We start from the raw sequence: 20,851 nt of genomic DNA, 5'->3' as shown, positions 1-20,851 counted from the left end.
ATCATTACAATTGTTGGCCGGCTCAGTAAGGACGCCACAGACTGAATGGGTCATGGAGGCTCAGCTGCTCTCTTGTTCCCAGAGGGGGTGCTTTGCAAGTCAGTATTGTCACTGGGAGAAGGGTAGGGTGGCAGCTTAGTAAAGCTTGTACTGCTGGTGCTTGTGTTGTGCATACACAGAGGATCTTTGTTTCCAGGGCTCTTAATGAGGCACATTTCATCAGCAAAGCATGTTCTAAACATTGAAATAATGAAGTAAACTTTGCAGAAGACAACATTCCTGTGAAAGAAACAACTTACTGGAAGGTGAATTTGATTTGTATTTACTAGTTAGTAGGTAACCCTTGCTGCTCCCAATACTTCCATCGGGTATGCCTGAACCAAACCTCGGGATCTGGACACCTGAAACTGTGGGAAAAATTAAGATCAGGATCTGAACTTCACGGCTCAAGCTCTTCCCAAATATGCAGTGGGACAATGCGGGTTCAGCACTAAGGTCCATTGTATTGTCTTTCCTATTAGAGAATATTCCTTCCCGGCCTCTGGAGATATTGCCTACTCAGTTTAAGGTGTAGGCCTGGCCTGACATAAGTAATTTGCCTCATTTCTTAGTGGGCATGATTGGGAAGGTGAATGGAAAGTTAAGTTATAAATAGGGACTTGACAAACAGAATCAGGATGTCTGTGCTAGCTAAGATAAGCAGGGACTATGCTAGGGACTATGGACAAGATGCTAGGGACTATGGACAAGATAAACCTGGAATGTAAAGATCAGGTTCCACATGAACAGCATATGGACAGAGCATGCTGTAAAGGGATTGTTTTTTGCAAAGTAACCAAGCCAATCAAATAATGTGATTTATTGTATAGCAAATGCAATGTAAGGGGTAAATGTATATAACAGAAGAGGTTGTCTGTGTAACTTTGGATATTTGGTACACACTATACCAGTGATAGGCAACCTAGGCTAGTGAGTGGGCCACATGAGCGGCCCTCCTTTATCTTAATGGACCACAAGATTGAAATTGGGCATGTGCACTAACCATGACCCCACAAATAAGCTTAAATCTATTTAATACAGGCCAAATATTTCATAATGAGTTATAGAAAATGCTTATCCATTCATGTATTCAAAATTATCAGTAGATTAATTAATATTAAAGACAAAATTACTTAATATTACAACATAAAAATTATAAAAATACTTAATAGTTGCCAAAAATTCGACAAATTGTCAAATCAGTGCACTTCTTGTATGATTCTTTCATGCGTGTGAACAACTTTTAACAAAATGTCTCATGGGCTGCACTCAGAAGTGGGCTACCCACCACTGCCCTATACCCACCCCCTACTCTTGAGTCTGATCAACTCTGCATAGCTTTGCTGTATGCTTATAAAGGAACATGAGTGATGATATCCAGAGTCGAACTGATTGTTTTGGACCCCAGAGAACTGAATGAAGTGTTCTCCCACAACTGGACAAGGTGGTCTGGATAAGATGAGTGGAAAAGATCTTGGCGGGAATCCCAACATTAGGATATATCTTATTCCTATGAATTAGCAGTCTCACTCATCACAAGGTAATAGTGGAAAATACTCTTTGTCCAGTAGATGGCAATACGGTATTAACATTGAACTTTCTGCCTGTGACTTGAAAGTGGCTGGTACAACGTAGCTGAGAATGTTTTGGAGACTTCATTACAGGCATTTCAGATACAATAAAATCTAATAGAGGAGGGTGATTGCTGGAGAGAGAAGGCTAGCCTTGTGGTTAAAGCACTGAACCGGGACTCTGAAGAGCTAGGTTCAGCTCCTGGATTTACACAGGCTTTCCTGGCTGATTCTAGGTAACTTAGAGAAAATTTTTGAAAGTGGCTATTGATTTTGGGTACCCAGCTTCAGACACATTGGATCTGACTAATTTCAAGAATGCTGAGCACCTTTGATTTCAATGTGAGCTGCGAGCGTTCAGCACCTCTGGAAATAAAGGCCAAGTCGGGCACCCAAAATCAGTGGCCAGTTTTGAAAATGTTGGTCTTAACCTCTATGGACTTTAGTTCCCCATCTGTGAAATGGAGTCAGAAATACTTCTCTAGCTCAATGGGGTGGGCTGAAAATAAACTCACTGATGACTGGAAGGTGCTCAGAAACGACATTGATGGGGCGATTTAAGTCTAGATGGAAAAATACAGTAGACTGAGAGATAGGAGATGGGGTAGGATTAATTTCTTCAGTAAAAAGAACAATATGTCCTATAATCTTGGTTTCATGATGCAGCATCCTTGTACTCTGTAGCACGAGGCAGTGAAATAACAGCTATTTTCTGTGGGATGCAGATAAATGTGGATGTTTAGTCAGTTGGTGCACTTCATGGTGAGGTAAAAGGTTTTGGAAAGCTGATTTGGGCGTAGAGATGGTATTAGGGAATAGAGTTAGCTTGTTTTGTCCTCATCTGTGGGGAGGGGCCTTGTGTCCTCCTGGCCTTTTTAGAAAGGTGTATGCTTAGCTGCATTACCCTACCGCACTCCTCTGCAACAGGCAAAGCTTGTACCAGGACTGGGAGGGTAATAGTGATTTGGTTTCATAGTAATTTTTTTTTTTTTTTTTAATCCATGGGAGCTTTTCCCTGACTTTTGCAGTCCAAGAAAGCCAAAATGTCAAAGCAAAGCTCAGCACCAATCTCCACATTCTCTCCCCTTGGAGATGAAAACACTGAACCACTGAGTTTTGTGTGTTTTCCATCCAAAGCCATGACACAGCTCTGACATTCAGACTCCAGGCTCACCCAAAAACTGGTTCCCCAGGACTACTTGAGACGTGGCTGGAGTTAATTAGAATGTTTTATAACCTTGGCCAGATTTCAGTTTTGTAACTGAGGTGGGTGCAGTTATGTTTTTGTTATATTATAACTTTACATTTCTGGGAATTTGCTGCCTGCAGAAATGAGCTGTCAGTCTGTAGGGCAGAGATGTTGCAGCATGTGACATACACTGAGTGGTCACATAGAGACTTTACTATCATTCTTTGTTTTGTTGTTTCTCTTAATCTAAAATAAAAGGAACCCAAGTGAAAGGTCTGTGTATCAGTGCTCTTGTGTATGAAAAACATAATAGTAATAAATCCCAAATAAGGGACCTTTCTGCTTGTGGGGTTTTTTGCACGTTTCACACAGCTTTAGTGTGTGCTCAGCTCAGATGGCTGGAAGAGACAGATGCTGCTCTGTAGCCCTAACCGTTATGGGTGGAGTATCCTCAATTCAGATGGCTTGCTGGTAGTGGAACATAATATAATCCATATTGGTTTCTACCATTCATCTTTAGATCTTGTATCCTGTCTCTCACAGTGACCGCTAAATGATGTTTCAGAAGATGGTTACAAAACCCCCCACATAATTCAGGTGGTCAGTGTGCAATGCTGCACATGAGTGGGAAAAATGCCTTCTGAGCTTCTTGCAGCAATCAGGACATAATTTAAGTGATACTGTAAAGAGTCCCCTGTTGTGGGCAGGGCTGGTGGCTCTCCCTCATCGTCAGTCTCCAAGGGAGGCCACACTTCTCGGCACCTGAGCCCTCGGGGAGTCCAAAAACAAAGGGGACCATCTCCTGCCCTTAGCAGGGCAAGTCCTGGTTTCAGACCCTGGCCCTTAGTAGGGTGACCCCGCAGTTCAAGGGCCCGACCCTTAGGCAGGGCAGGCCGGCAAACACGCAGTCTCGAGCCCTGCGTAGGGGGAGTAAGCCGTTCTGAAGCCCGGCCCTCGAGCAGGGCGGGCAGGGAGTGGGGAAACAGCCTCCAGCCCTCAAAAAGGCAAGGAAATAGTCCAAGGCCCAGCCCTCAGGCAGGGGGGGTCGGCAATGGGCAAAACAGTCTCTAGCCCCAGCAGGGTGAACAAGAAGTCCCAAAGCCCTGGCCCTTTGGCAGGGCAGGGCAGGGCAGACAGCAGGGAACAGGCTCTGGCTCTCAGCGGGTGATTACCCCTAGGTTGGCGTAGGAAGGGGGGAGGAGGATGCAGGCCCACCTGTCTCCACTGCGTCCTAGCCCAGGGCCCTGGCACTGATGGGGCGTCCCATCATTGGGTCAGCGGGGCTCCAGCCGAAACACACTGCCTTAGTGCGAGCACAAGCTCAGCCGGACTGTAGTCGGCTACCCATAGGCTACTTCCTCCCACCCTCTCCCTAGAATACCTGGTCCCTGGAGTCGTACCCTGGTTCCTCGGGGTACTCTGCATGCAGAAAATTACAGAAGCCCTTGGCCTCATCGCTCAACGGCAGATCCAGGAACTCTTCAGACTCATCCATGGAGGGCAGCTCCTCCAGATCGCAGAGTCCTGGGGCCTCCTCTGGCCCCCAGGGGGTTGGCAGCTAGGGTACCTCTTCCAGGCCACAGGATCAGGGGCCTCCTGTAGCCCACCAGGCTCAGGAAGCTCCTCTAGGCTCCAGGCTGCGGGCCCCGGGCAGTGGGCAGCTTCAGCAGCTTCTCCTTCAGGTAACATGCAGGTGCCGGCCCTGGCACCAAGGGAGAGACATCCTTCCCCTGACTGAGCGAGAAGGCCTGCCTCTTATACTGCCTGACCCGCTTTCCTACTTCCGGTCAGGTGTTGCCGTACTCCCAGGCTCCATCCCCCAGAGCGGGTTTGGCTCTCCCTCGCTGTCAATCTCTGAGGGAGGTCACACCTCCCGGCTACAGATACCTAGTATAAGGAATAAAGGCAGACAGGGTTACAAGTAAACAAAAGTAAAAATATACTTTTAAGACTAAAACCTGATTTAACAAAGTAGAGTTTCTTGTTCAAATAAACGTTTCTCACCAAGTCTCCTTTCCAGCATTGCTGATCAGACTCTCTGGCTAGGACCCTTCACAGAGCACAGAATGCTTGGTTCCTTTGTCTCTTCAGGTGAAGGATACAAAATGGCTTTTTCTCTCTCCTTATATCTTCCCAAAATTCATTGCTGCTTCATCAAGAGCCAGGACAGCTTCCTGGGAGTGCAGTCATCATCCCCCATCTTGATTAAGTGGTCATCTTTCTCCAGTTACTGTCCTGATGCGTTTAATTACTTTGCTTATAAATGTGCTTTTCTTTCTCTTTGGTCACACCGTGTCTGACGTACATTGGAGACATATTTCAAGCAGACTCCTTTGTGTAGAATAGGTGTGGCTTAGGCACTGTTTGCCAAATGCATTTTAAGAACGTATTTCCAGCACACATCTATAATGTCCTTTGTGGGTTTACCATACATACATCACACAAGAATATAAATAATAAGTGAGTTATTAGATTTCCAGTGATATATTACATGCCACCTTTTGGGTATATATCATGACAACAGGGTGCCAACTAATATTGGGGTAGTGTTAGGGTCAAAGTCATGTAAAAGATTAGCCCAACTAGAGGTAAACTAAAGAAGCAAGAACAGAGTTATATGCACAACAGAGGAGATCCACTAAGGGCTACATGGAGAAATACTCAGAAGCCTGAGACTTGCACCTTCTTTATGTAAAATGCAGCAGATTGCAGCTGCCCCTATCTTTAATACATAAGGATAGTCTGCAGAAAATACAGGTCCCAGCATGGCAGTGCTCCATCCTGATTCAAGTGACTTCCTCCTGGTGTTTCAACATGTCTACTTCTAATCCTAGCCAGAATGGGGAATTTTAGAGGCAGCAAAAAAGAAAAATAATGGGGGATAACTATACTGGAATTTTTCCGAATCACAAAGTTTCAATTTGAGTTTTGTCTGAAAGTTCAAGTTGATCCTTATTTGATTATCTGAATCAGTTCCCTGTTTAATCTACCTGTCTGCATCGATGTCTGTTATTGCTGTGATAGTAGAGTTTCATACCAAGATGGATGGCTCCATACTTTTCTGTATCTTGTATATTCAAAAATTATACCAACAGGATGGGTAGGTAAGGACAAGCAAGGCTGGTGGCTAGACGAAGATACTTTGCAACAGGCTCCTATTATGACCTGGGGCCATTCACTTAGGTCAAAATTTTCAAAGTTGGAGGCCTAAAACAACTGCCCTGATTTTCAGAGGTACTGAGCATTCGCAGCTGCCGGTGAAGTTAAAGGGAAATACAGGGGCCCACCCCTTCTGAATATGATGACATTTATTTCTGTGTCCTAATATGGGGTTAGACATCCAACTGTAGGCCCATAATTTGAAAAATTTCACTATATTCTCTTGGTAGCTCAGTTTCCCCATCTGTAAAATGGAGATAATAGTCCTCTCTGAGTGAAGATTAATTTATGAAGAGCTTTGAGATCCTTTGATGAAAAGTGATGTGTACATGGGAAGTATTAATAATTATTGCTTTTATAAAATCTTGTACCCTTATAAAAGCATTCCCTGATGTATAGCTACAATAATATGTGTGGCACTGTAAAACACCTAAACCTTCTCCCTAGTCCAGGTTGGCATTAACTCATTTGTGCTCTTGCAAACAGGGCAAAGTATGATTTTTAACAGATGCCTCTCCTGGTGTCTTTTAAAGCTTCTAAAACATTCTCAAAGTCTGAGCTAAAATTAATGAGACTAAATTTTCCATGATGGAAAGTATCAGGTTAGGAGGCACTGTGACAATTAGCATTGTGCCAACAAAGGCATCTGCCTTAGGGGATTGGTAACGGGATACAGTGTCTTTTAATTATGGGTTACTGGTTTGAATTCAGCTCTGGGTTGTAGTGATCAGAAATTGGTATCATGTGATGGCTGTTTGGAGGCCTTTTTTAAATGAGTTATACTCTCAGGCCAGTGCTACTGCATTGTTAATTATCTATAAGCATTGCTTCTGTCGTGCTTTTTAATTATGTTTGTATGAACAGCAATCATTTTCTTTTTCTCTTTTCTGTGAATATAAAATCAAATAATAATTTGAAAAAAACTACCTCCACAGTTGGCACCTCATTGTCAGTCTTAGCAGAAAGGAGAAGGGCTGAATGGTTGGTGGAGATTGCATTGCCTTCTTACCCAAACAGCAGATACCACCAGCACGGAATTAAGATAAATGCTTCAGTCTTGCAGGATGCTGAGTATTCTGCCCTTAATGTAGCAAAGCACTTAAGCATCTGCTTAACTTTGAATACAAGTAGTCTTATTGAAGTCAATGGGATTACTCCTGTGCTTAAAGTGAAGCATGTGCTTTGCTGTGTTGGATTTGGAGTGCTCAGCACTTTCAAGGAACAAGCCCATTATGAGGGTAACCTTGTACTATTACTGCCTGGGCTGTATCTTTTCTGAGGATGCTTAAAAATCTTCAGCTTTATGACTCAAGACAAGATTTCAATTCTAGGTTATTATTATTAACCACGATCTTATTTCTTTTTTAGCACCAACAATATGTCCAGCACAGTACAGTTTACAAATATGAAGAAGTTCACTGCCCCAAAGTCCTTTACACTATACAATCTAGACATACGCAGGAGACAAGATGCACTGGGACATTCAGGGATAGGAAAGTCTTTTGTCTTTCTGTTCTTCTTCCTCAGAGTTATAGCAAACTCATTCCTCTTGGGCATTGTAGAACAAGTGGGCTTTAAGGAGGAATTTGAATGAGGAGAGATTTCATTAGTTGGTGAACTGGAACTAGGAAATCATGGGAGGTAAAAAGCTAATGAACTATGCACCATCTAGCTCCCAGTGGTCTCAACTAATCATAAAATCTGAAAGTGATTTCCAAGAATTGACAAATAAAAACTTACTCGATATCTTGGTGAGGAACACATCATTATCCTCATTTTATAGGGGGAAACTGAAGTCACATAGTAAATCAGTGGTAATGGTGGGAATTGAACTCACGTCTCTAAATTCTTAGGTCAGAGCATTAGCTCCATGAGCATTAGCCAGACCATGATAGTAAAAGCCACATAGCATTTCACCATCTTTGTCAAAAGTACAGTACTATATAGAGTGAACTTCGGAAGACAAGCATTTGAGACTATGCTGTCTAATGTAAGATGTATGTAGAGTCATTGCACCAGGGATCTCTGTGGTGGAGAGGCTGGTAATGAAGTTCCCACATCAGAGGTAGCTGATTTCTTCTTGATCTTTCCCAAATGTCTTGTTTTCCTTCTACCATATCAGATGGTCATTGTATTACTGCAACTCTCATTCAGCACTGAATATGAGTAAATTCAGAATAACAGTATTTAACATTATTAATATGAAAAATTTCCCCATTTTCTGTTTCAGCACTTGGGGTCTGAATAATATTCAGAAGTGTCACAACTTTGTGTTCTTAATTTTACTGAGGAGGGACTCCCTTTATGGTTTACAGAAGGTAAAAGAACATCAAAACAAGAAGCAGTTCTTCATGATTTGCCATGTACCCCTAGCTCTGCTGAGTGTGTATTATCTATTCTGCTGTATTATATTAGAATCATAGAGTTGGAAGGGACCTCAGGAGGTCATCTAGTCCAATCCCCTGCTCAAAGCAGGACTAACCTCAGCTAAATAATCCCAGCGAGTGTTTTGTCAAGCTGCAGCTTAAAAACCTCTAAAGATGGAGATTCCACCACCTCCCTAGGTAACCCATTCCAGTGCTTCACCACCCTTCTAGTGAAAAACTTTTTCCTAATATTTAACCTAGACCTCCCCCACTGCAACTTGAGACCCTTGCTCCTTGTTCTGTCATCTGCCACCACTGAGAACAGCCTAGCTCCATCCCCCCTGGAACCCCCTTTCAGGTAGTTAAAGACTGCTATCAAATCCCCCCTCATTCTTCTCTTCTGCAGAATAAACAAGCCTAGTTCCCTCAGCCTCTCCTCATAAGTCTTGTGCTCCATCCCCCTAATCATTTTTATTGTCCTCCGCTGGACTCTCTCTAACTTCTCCACATCGTTTTTGTAGTGGGGGGCCCAAAACTGAATACAATACTCCAAATGCAGCCTCACCAGTGCCGAATAGAGGGGAATAATCACTTCCCACGATCTGCTGGCAATGCTCCTACTAATGCAGCCTTATTGGCAACCAGGGCACACTTCTGACTCATATCTAGCTTCTTATCCACTGTTACCCCCAGGTCCTTTTCTTCAGAATTGCTGCCTAGCTCGTCAGTCCCCAGTCTGTAACTGTGCATGGGATTCTTCCATCCTAAATGCAGGACTCTGCACTTGTCCTTGTTGAACCTCATCAGATTTATTTTGACCCAATCCTCCAGTTTGTTTAGGTCCTTGTGTATCCTATCCCTACCTTCCAGGGTATCTACCACTCTCCCCAGCTTCGTGTCATCTGCAAACTTGCTGAGGGTGCAATCTACCCCATCCTCCAGATCATTAATGAAGATGTTGAACAAAACCGGCCCTAGGACCGACCCCTGGGGCACTCCACTTGTGACTGGCTGCCAGCTAGATGTGGAGCCATTGATCACTACTCATTGAATCCTATGCTCTAGCCAGTTCTCTATCCATTTTATAGTCCATTCATCCAACCCATACTTCTTTAACTTGCTGATAAGAATACTGTGAGTGACTGTATCAAAAGCTTTGCTAAAGTCAAGATGTATATCACTTCCACCACTTTCCCCACATCCACAGAGCCAGTCACCTCTTCATAGAAAGCAATCAGGTTGGTCAGGCATGATTTTCCCTTGGTGAATCCATGTTGACTGTTCCTGATCACCTTCCTCTCTTCCAAGTGCCTTAAAATGGATTCCTTGAGGACATGCTCCATGATTTTTCCAGGGATTGAGGTGAGGCTCAGCAGAGTCCCCCAACTTGATAATACAGGGATCAACTTTCAGCAGGCCTCCTTAAGGGCCTGATCCTAAACCCACTGAAATTGGTGGGAGTTTTTCCATTGACTTCAGTGGACTTTGGATCACGCCCTAAATGTGCTTCCATGTTATTGGTTTTGTATGTGTAAATCCTACAAAAAATGGCACGTGCATGTTCAGTGACCTATTCTGGGTGTGCTCAGACGTTTTACAAGTGCAGCTAAGGATGCCCACTGAAACTGTGATCTTCATTTTTAAACATGAATTTCTGTGGAAAAATATTGGAATAGCTCTGACCTAGAAATACTGCTGAGCCAGACCCAATTCTCCTACCAGTTCTAACTTGAATCTGCTAGTGGATTGGGGGAAACTCTGAAATATTACTTTCTAGCCAGTCTCAAATGTTGGTTTGATTCATCTCCCATTAGCAACTTTCCATCAGATCACACCAGCATCATTTTGTATTAGGATTCCTTTAGTTAATGGGATATGAAAAGCAGGGAAAATTTATGTCGGCAGCTGACATAATATATTAGTAAATGTGAATGCTCCATGATATGAAGCTCTCAAAATGTATCAGAACAAACACAGATCTCTCTCTCTCTCTTTTTGCCTATTTTTACTATATCAGCAATCTGATGTGGCAAAGCTCCATTGCCAGAGAGTGGGCAAAAAGCCCCATTTTCACAGATACAGTACAGGATGCAATAAGACAGTCCTATTTTTCAGCTGTTAGGTCTTCTTGTTATGTCCTCATATAGTTTCCCATCACATCCGTGCACACGCGATTGCCAGATGATTGCACTTTGCCTGGTCACTGGAAGAGCATTCAGGCTCAAGCAGTTGGAATTGCAGGTCATATGTTTCATATTTTGAGGCTCTCTGCCACTGTCACAGGTATTGGAGCCAGTGAGGTAGCCCCACTTGATCATTGCATGTACTCCAGTGCAGAGTCAATTAAGGCAATGCTGTATAGTTCAAGGTTGATCTGCACCAGATAGTAGCTGCTTGACTGGTGTGGGAGCTGGAGTGCACAGGTTGCAGGGCCATTCTCTGTATCTTGTTTGCCATAACTGAGTCCTTGTCTGTTTGGGGGACAATGTAAGGGATTTAACAGTGGCAAGAAAACTTTGTTGTGACCTCAGTCAACTTACCATCAGTGTTATCATATAGCAGATGTCCTGGATCTGTGAATTGCTTTGTGCACTCTACTCCACTAGCAGCTTCCCAACACATATCAGGAGGTGCAATGCCTGCTGTCAAGTCACAACCAGGGGAACTAGAATATCACTAACACACTAAAATTACAGATCCTGCAATGTTTAAGGGTCTTTTCACAATTTGTGCTATTTTCTGCAGTGTCATTACATTCTTTTATTAAAAAGGAAGTCTGGAGCCCTTTGCATCACCCATGCACTGCTTCCCCTTAACTTTTCAGCCAGGGAGAAAAGTGCCTTAAATCATGATTAGAGCAGAAATGTGAACTCTCCTATTCTTCTCAATAAGGACAACGGCTACTTGAGACCATTTAATTGCCAGTGTTATTAAATCACAATTGTAGGGGCAAATTCATCCCTGGCAGAACACCCTGTTCCTACTGATGTGTACATTTGGGGCAAAAATCTCAGTAAATCTTTGTTTATAGCAAATTTATGTTCTGTTTCTTGTAATTTTTTACAGTATATGGCCTGATCCTTCATTCCCTACTCAGGCAAAACTCTCTTTGAAGACTGGGATATTTGCTTAAATAAGGAGGAGAGAATCTAACTCCTGTTATTTGGTAAGATTTCTGCAAAAAGTTATGCAACAATTTTATGGAAAGACAGTTACACACTTTCAGTGATGTTCTGATCTAGTGAAGTTGCAGCACAACTACTGATAGCCAGTGAGTCTTCTCCACACCCATTGGTTTCAGTGGGAACTGATATTCAGCCTCTTGCAGGACTGGATACTGTGGAAAGGGAAAATCATGCTCAGGTTCCTCCATTTCTTTTCCTTCATGTCCCTGGGTGTGTATCTTGAAATCAAAGTTAGTTAAAAAAAATAACTATGCAATCGTGCCCCTGTGTTCCTATATGCCACAAACAGAATCTTCAAAGGGACTAGGGCAGAGAGTCGTTTTGTGTCTGACTTAATAAAAAAAAAGGTTTGTCATGGAGAATCTCATGAGAGAATGATGGGAGTCAAGGGATGCAGCCAAGTGATGAGCAGATGTGACAAAATGTATTGAGTTTTGTCTGTCCAACACTGGAAAGTACATGCAAAATTTTCCTATCACTGCCATCTTTGTCTTCTGCTGATTGAAAATAAGATTGGGCAAATGGCTTTAAAAGATTATCCAAGAACATTTCAGTGACTTCTAAGTCAAATTTTGCTTTGGTATGTTCAGAACCCTTTTTATTCATTTTCAAGAAGATGAGTGGGAGCACAGGGTTTTTTGGTACTAATATTTGGGGAGAGAGAATTTCAGGGAAGTAGCCAGAGTTGTTTAATCAAGAAACCAGGAGCAGTAGAAGTAGTATATAAAGGTTAGATTATCCAGTCAGGTAACAGAAACTACAGCATGTGACTCAGTTGACTAGTTACACAGCTCTGATTGTGCTTGTCAAATATGTTGAGGTTGATGCTTATTTGAACAAAATGTTTGGTCAGACAACTGCAAGTAGCAAACTGTTTGTGGACCGTGTGTGAATAGGAAAAGAACTACATTTGGGGACTAAATTGTTCATTGTGAATTGCTCACCCAGATCTTCTGGAAAGTGATCTCGTATATTAGTGTTTGGTGCCCTCTGAGATAAATCAAAACAGTTTGGCTGCGTGCCACTGGTTTGCTTCTAGTCACATTCCATTAAGCCTACCACCAGCATGCATCTTCTTCTCCATGCAAACATAAGGACTGGGAGCACATAGTTTATTATGTTCTCTCTCTCAGATTCTAAGTCAAGTTAACTACCGCTGCAATACAGTGACTGTACATTTTTAATATAATTAAAATATCAATTTCTGCCTTTCTCCTAATAGTTATAGTGAGGAAATTATTTTTCATAGCTCCCCCCCCCCCCCCCATTTTTCCTGTAGTAATCCATTATTCCAGGAGCCTCTTTGTTCTTGGCTTCACATCTGATAGGGAAATTTCACCAGGTAATCATGCTTGAGAGCATGGAAAGGAATATTCAATCAGATCTCAATTCTGAGACTGCAGCCAGCACATTAATAAACCCTCCTGAAATCTACAAAATTCCTCAAACCTCATTGCATTCCCATTGTCACACCACTGGGAGTACAGGGTATTTGCCAGTATGGCTCTCACAAATATAGCATCTTTTATCTGTGGACGTTAAAGTATACAGTATTACAAGCTTTAGATAATTAAGCCTCCCAATACTCTTATGAGGCAGAAAAGTATTACACTTAGATAAAATGAGACAAAAGGGGTACTCACATTGTCCAAGACTACACAGGAAGTCACTGTCAGAGGTGGGAATAAAATTCAGTAGACTTGGCTCCCTGTTCACTGCTCTAATCACTAGCCAACACCTATGCCCATTCCATTCAGTGAGAAGGCAGAGGTAATAAAGAAAACCTGGTAACTGAATCTTATCTTTCTGTTTAGATATTTATCAGAAATGAGCCATTCTCTAATACCATCTAACCATTGCCCTAACCCTGCCAATGACTAGAGACATAATAGAAATAATTAACTACCATTGTGCGGCAGGGTTTCGTGTCTGCTGGCATTTATTATTATTTCTATTGCAGTTATGGACAGAGGCTCAAATCGGGATTGGGGCCTTGTTATGCCAAGTACTATACAAACGTACAGGAATATGTGGCGCTGCCCCAAAGAGCTTACAGCCTAAGAAAAGTGCCATTTGCAGGGTGCAGGAGATAAAATCAAATATAGACAATTCGATATAGCTATAGTCATATGTAAATAAAAATAGTATAAATACCTAAAATATGTGCCAGCTATCTCCATCTGCCTTCAGTCTAGCCATCATTCATTGGCAGACGTGGAGACAGGGGTAGAGCAGATGTGGATCAAGCCTCTATGTTCATGTGGCTTGAATGCAGATCTTAAGAACGGTGTACTTCAGTGGGACTTAAGCACGTATTTAAAGAGAAGCACATGCTGAAATGCTTTGATGAACATGAGGTTGTTTCTAAGGGTTAAGGAGCATGTGAAGAAAATAAAAGTAGGGCTCCATTATAAATGATTTGAAACTATTCTTATATATTTTTCCTGGCATGCGACTTACACTCCTCCATCCTATTGCTGAACATTCATGCAGCAGAAAAAAGTCCCTGAGATAAATTCAGTGATTCACCTTTCAGAAAAAGATACATGAATATTCATTGAAAGTACATTGGAGATTAATTTGTCTGGGGAGTTAGATACACTTTTCCCTCACTCTACCCTAAATTTGTACTCCACAGAGCATTACATTCCAGATGGATGGTGAGATCTATTCGCCTATGGAATAGTCTCCCAAGGGAAAGAATGGAAGCCTCAACGCTGGGATATTTAGAACTAGATTGGATAAAGCTCTGAAGAATTAATTTTAGTTCTATTTTAAAAAAATGTAACATTCCAGAGAATAGGCTCTCAGGAACAATCCTGTGCTGGGCAGTGGGAGGGAAGATGAAGAAGTAAACAACTTAGGACTTTGCTACCTTTAATTGATATGACCTAAAGGAAATTTATTAGGATTAATGCTGAATATCCTGAACTTTCTTATGGGGGAGGTTTAGGGTAGAGAGGATGGGGCATTCTAACACTTTAGCATTGGCCTTTCACTTTTGGATTGGATTCAGTCTCCTGACCATAGTGAACTCAGAATCATTCCAATAAGAATCATCAGCAGCCCTGCTAAAAGATGAGAGGGAGGTGGTCTTATGGGAGGTTCAGAGTGTCCCATGAGGATTCCCCACCTTACCCACAAAGCTGATTCCTTGTAACTTTTCTCTTTAAAGCCCCTCTCTCTCCTTCCTCCCCACCATAAGCAGTACTTGGGGGGATGATGTCCCACAGAGCCTCTCACTCTAAAATTCAATGTCTGAAGGCATACTACTGACCTCTGGGCTAAGGGGGTGCACAGAAGACAGGGATGTAACATCAACTCTGTGGGATAAGCAATGGTCCAGGTAAAACAATCCATCTTCCTTATCCAGGGGAGAGTCTATGTTCACATTCTTTCCAGTACTGTTATTCAGGAGGCAAGCACAATGGAGACAAATATTTCTGGTCACCTTCCACCTTTCTTCCAGGGTGAGCTTCAGTTGACATTTGAAGGAAATCATAATATTTGATGGGGAGAGATGATTAGCAATGGAGGGGAAGAGAGTACAGACTCCTTAAGGAACTGTCTTTTTGTTCTGTGTTTGTACAGCCCCTAGCACAAAGAGGTCCTGGTCTCCAGCTAGGTCTCAAAGATTTTATGATAATACAAATAAATAATAACAATTAATAATAATTAAACAAGTTTAAGAGGTGTAATTTGAATGAGCCTTTAAGGTCTGTGTTGTTGTCCAGCTATTTTGAGGCCTTCTCTTTTTCTCCCTGTAGCCATATCTGCAATCCATTCATTGCTCAGTACAACTATATAGCAATCCAAATTACAGAAGAGAATTTATTCCGTGTCCTAAAAGGTAGGACCAGAAGTAACAGCATGAAACTAAGGAATGGACAATAGGAAAAAATTCTGAATGGCAAGTGAAATTGGGATGGTAAAACAGACTTCTCAACGGAGTTGGTTGAGGTAATATCAGTGTAGAGATTAAAAAAGAAGTTAGAAAACTTCTAACAGAAATGACACAGGGAGTAGTCCTGCAAAATACAGCCTCTGATTCGACAAGTGTTTGTGCATATTATTAAAAATTACATCACAATACACGATTTGTCTGTCTATCATGTATAGATAGTCAGATATTGAAAAAATGGATTAATAAATATTTTTGCAAATCTGAGAGCTAAGTTTGTTCATGCTGATTGAAAAAATGAAAACAATATCTCAGCAAATAAAAGTGCCAAGTTGATAGGATTCCCTACTTTCAACTATTTAGCTGGCCATCAAACATTAGTGAAAATGTTGCAAATCCTGAAAGGTTCATAAATCTTAGCACAAAAGAATATTCTTCTGCAAATTCTTTGTTATTCTCAGACACAGAGGAACATGGGAATTGCCCCCACTGGATTAGATTAGTGGTGCATCTGGTCTCCAGTATCTTATCTCTTAGAGTGGCCATACCAGATATTTCAGAGGAAGATGAAATAAACACCATCGCAGATAAATAAGTAATAAAATGCTCTTAAGGGAAATGGTCAAGTCCACAAAAGCTATCACAAAATAGAGCAATTTCTCAGCACAAGATGAAACAGTTCTAGAGATGAATTCTGTGTTGTTATTTTCTACTTTAAAAAGGCTGTCATTCAATCAGGGAGCAGAAACAACACCATGTGACATGAATTATGGTCAGTAGTGGCAAATATTCAAACTGAGCAGTTCAGAAACAGTCCTTAAGGCTGAAAATTGTTAATCATCTAAGCTATTTGGTGAATAATTATAAATAATAGATCCACTTGCAGAAATCAGGATGAGTTTTCAGACAGTTCACAAATGGGAAAAGGCTACATTTACAAGGAATATTATTTATAGTTAATAAATAATTTGACTTGATATCTAGCCTCCCTGTAATGTATATGAACTTCTCCCTCTACTGAATGGAATGCCAGGCCTGATTAAGTGTGGTAACATCATTCTCATGGGGGACAAAATAATAGGATACAAGTGACAGTACTTCCCTCCTCTAAAATGTGTGTGTTTCATCCTGTCTCCCTCTAATGACTCTGAAGGCCTTAGTCCCAATAATACCAACCCAGCATAACAGTTTCATGGGTGACATCAGGTAACACCTACCATGTATCTGCTTTCCTGTATTCTGATTGCTGATACGGGCTTAATTTGGTACAATAATGAAAGCATCTCTTGCTCCAGCTGGTTAAAAGCTGCTTCAGTTTTACAAAGTTAGTTGGTGAGATTTTGTTTATTGTTTAATAAAAAGCAATTAGCCAGCCAAAAAAGCTAATGGCTTATGTCAAAATATGCTGGAGACATCTGCTAAGTGGGACATTGGCAGCCCCTGGGCCATATGCTGCCTGTCCCTGGCATATGTACAGCCAGGCACAACAGCACAGAACATGACAGGAGTAGTATGCTTGTCCCCTTATATCCCCCAATGAAACTGACTTTAGGAATTTTTCTTGTATAAAGAGCTTCAGTAAAATTTCACAGATCTTTTATTAGGCAGGAATCTAATCCGGCATTGCAATCTGAACACCAAAATATCCTGTCCTGCTCTGGCTACCATCCATGCAACCCAATGCAATGCTGACAACTAAACCAAAGAGTTAGGATGAGGTGCTTCCCAAACCCTGTTTGTTTTTGGTGCTATTAAAGCTCATGTTGGAAAAAGTCTCCAACCGTACCATTTTCTCAATTTCCATCAGACCCATCAAAAAAAGTTGTTGAGAGGACACTGATATATCCTGTATACACTATCCCATGTGCTACTGCAGTGAATATTTCTGCACTGAAGGATAATTTCATTAATGCACAGCATAGCTTAGGAAAATGCAATGCAACAGCAAGATTCTTGTGTCTATGGGTATGTCTACACTGCGGCTGGAGTTGTAATTTCCATCAGGGATAGATGTAACGATGCTAGCTTGATGAGAGCTGGTGCATTAAAAATAGTAGGGTAGCTGTTGTGGCACTAGCAGTGGGATGGGCTAGTTGCTTCAAGTACAATTCTATCTGAAACCCTTGGTATGTACTTGGGTAGCTAGCCCCTCCTGCTGCTGCCACAGTTATGGCTACACCTCTATTATTATCATGCTAGCATGGGTATATCCCCCTGACCTGGAAATAACACCAGCATCTTCATTGTTGACATATGCTATGATTTTAATATGTAGCTTACATGGCAGCTTAGCTGTCTGTCTGGTTCCATTCTATACTTTGTCCTATGCTGGATGAAATGTGGCAAATTTGGTCAAGTTTCTCTGATCTGGTCATCATCTATTGGCTACATCCTAAAGTTGGAAGAAAGAGAAGGACAAAGGAGAGAAGGAGGGAGAATTGGGGAAAAGTGAGAGAAGGAACGCAGTGGGGAGAAATGAGATGATGAATCCTAAGGACGGAAGGGAGGGACGCAAGAAGAAAGAGAGATGAGAGAAAGAGGAAAAGGGAGAGAAAAGGAAAAGAGGGAGGAAGATTCTGAATTACTTTATGCCAGATGCCACAAGCTCCACAACATGTACACTTTTCTCTGGTATCAGCTTTTTCTTTCTTATATACCTAACACATTTCATCCCAAAGGATCCTAATAATTTATCATTGGAACAATTTACCAAGGGTTGTGGTGGATTCTCCATCACTGACAATTCTTAAAACAACACTGGATGTTTTTTTTAAAAATAAGCTCTCAGAATTATTTTGAGGAAGTTATATGGCCTGTGCTATACAGGAGTTCAGACTAGGTGGTCACAATGGTCCCTTCTGGCCTTAGAATCTATGAAAATGTTTTATATGAGGACAGGAATTACTTCATCCCCTCCACTGAAAGGGTTTGTTGATCATTTTTATAAGGTGCCTATCACTTTGGTATCTAAATGCTAAACAAAATTATGAAGAGCATCAGAGTCCAGAGCAAGTAGCGTTTTCTCCTTCAGTACCTCTAGATTGCAGGGATGTGAGTATTATATGTGCCTGGATTTCTATACACTCTGGCTGCTGTGATAATGTATGTGTCCAGGAACCAGCATGACCCCAAGGCTTTGTAGTGAGATCAGGGTAATGGCCAATCGCTGAAAGTGTTCCCCCATTCCCATGTATGCTTGACTTGCCATTCCGACAGGAGAAGTAATCAGGGTGAAAGGAAGAATGGAGGAATTAATAAAAGAAGGAGTAAGTCATTAAGCAAATGCGCCAGATTGCAGAGTGGCTTCACGCATCCCAGAGATACTGCACGTAGCTTCCCTTCTTAACATTCTCCACAGGCTGCCAGGCTGGCCACGTTTAAATTTTCCTGTCGTGGGAACTCACCATCTCATTAAAATAATATTCAGTCAGCAGAGCAAAGCACCACAGTGGCCACCGACAAACTTGAGATGGAAGTTTATTTACTTCCCTTGGGTATGTTTTTTTAAAAGAAGACATGAAATGAACAGCAGTTCCATCTCAGCAGAAGAACGGTGCAGCCATGCATCCCTTGAAGGAGAATGGCTTGTCACTGTACAGACGCCGCTCAGAACTGAAAAGCTTTTCCTCTCACTTACAAAGACTTTTAAAAAATAATCATAATAATCATAATAAAAAACCCAAGCAAAGGCTAAAATAACATACTTGTACATGACAGATTTCTGAAGCTGGGAAGTAATAGTAAAACCCTGAAGACAGCAACAGTGCACATGAGAGAAAAGCAGTTTCCCTTCCATTGCACAGCCTCCCTCCCCCAGAAAATCCTTTTAGTGTGTGAATAGCAACAGATCTGTAGCTGGATTCTGTGGATTCCAAAATGAGTGAGCTGGGCCTTCCCTCGTCATGAGAACACACGAGCATCTCTGCAAATGATCTATCAACTGGCCCCTCTTGGAGTCGAGACCACAGGATGAAGTGGTAGCAACAGCAGGCTTTGAATTGGGATTCCTCTGGGTCTTCACCTTAGTAGCAAAACCAAATTTCTTGCAGGCCTTGGACTTTCTCCACTGCTTCTCTCTGGCTGGAGATTTCGACAGTTTTATTCTACGTATTCTCAGATTTAAAAAGGAAAGAAAAATGCAGCAATATTTCATAGAACTCAAAGCTTAGAAGCCTCCTCATTCTGTTCAAGCAGAGTTCCAGGCCTTCTGAACTTGGAATAATTGGTCCATTCCAGATGTGATTGGTTAGACCTTTGCTTCTGAAATTTAGGTGCCAGATTAACAGGCCCAGAGGCTGATAGTCTTAGAATCATAGAATATTAGAGTTGGAAGTGACCTCAGGAGGTCATCTAGTCCAACCCCCTGCTCAAAGCAGGACTAATCTCAGCTAAATCATCCCAGCCAGGGCTTTGTCAAGCCACAGCTTAAAAACCTCTAAAGATGGAGATTCCACCACCTCCCTAGGTAACCTATTCTAGTGCTATTAGGAAAAACCTTTTTCCTAATATACAACCTAGACCTCCCCCACTGCAACTTGAGACCATTGCTCCTTGCTCTATCATCTGCCACCACTGAGAACAGCCTAGCTCCATCCTCCCTGGAACCCCCTTTCAGGTAGTTAAAGGCTGCTATGAAATCCTCCCTCATTCTTCCCTGTTACAGACTAAACAAACCTAGTTCCCTCAGCTTCTCCTCATAAATCTTGTGCTCCATCCCCCTAATCATTTTTGTTGCCCTCCACTGGACTCTCTTCAATTTGTCCACATCCTTCCTGTAGTGGGGGACCCAAAACTGGACACAATACTCCAAATGCAGTCTTACCAATGTCGAATAGAGAGGAATAATCACTTCCCTTGATCTGCTGGCAATGCTCCTACTAATGCAGCCCAATATGCTATCAGCCTTCTTGGCCACCAGGGCACACTGCTGACTCATATCCATCTTCTTTAACCCCCAGGTCCTTTTCTGCAGAACTGCTGCCTAGTCTACCGTTCCCCAGTCTGAGCTGTGCATGGGATCCTTCCTAAGTGGAGGACTCTGCTCTTGTCCTTGTTGAACCTCATCAGATTTCTTTTGGCCCAATCCTCCAATTTGTCTAGGTCACTCTGTATCCTATCCCTACCTTCCAGGGTATCTACCACTCCCCCCCTAGCATGGTGTCATCTGCAAACTTGCTGAGGGTGCAATCTACCCCATCCTCCAGATCATTAATGAAGATGTTGAACAAAACCGGCCCCAGGACCAACTCCTGTGGCACTCCACTTGTGACCGGCTGCCAGCTAGACATGGAGCCATTGATCACTACCTGTTGAGTTCGATGATCTAGCCAGCTCTCTATCCATCTTATAGTCTAGTCATCCAACCATATTTCTTTAACTTGCTGATAAGAATACTATGGGAGACCGTGTCAAAAGCTTTGCTAAAGTCAAGGTATATCACG

This window comes from Emydura macquarii, unplaced genomic scaffold, assembly GCF_026122565.2.
Source record: "Emydura macquarii macquarii isolate MOO-44397 ecotype Brisbane River unplaced genomic scaffold, CSIRO-AGI_Emac_v2 contig_374, whole genome shotgun sequence".
In the NCBI taxonomy this organism is placed as follows: domain Eukaryota; kingdom Metazoa; phylum Chordata; order Testudines; family Chelidae; genus Emydura; species Emydura macquarii.
This window is presented reverse-complemented; position numbering follows the sequence as displayed.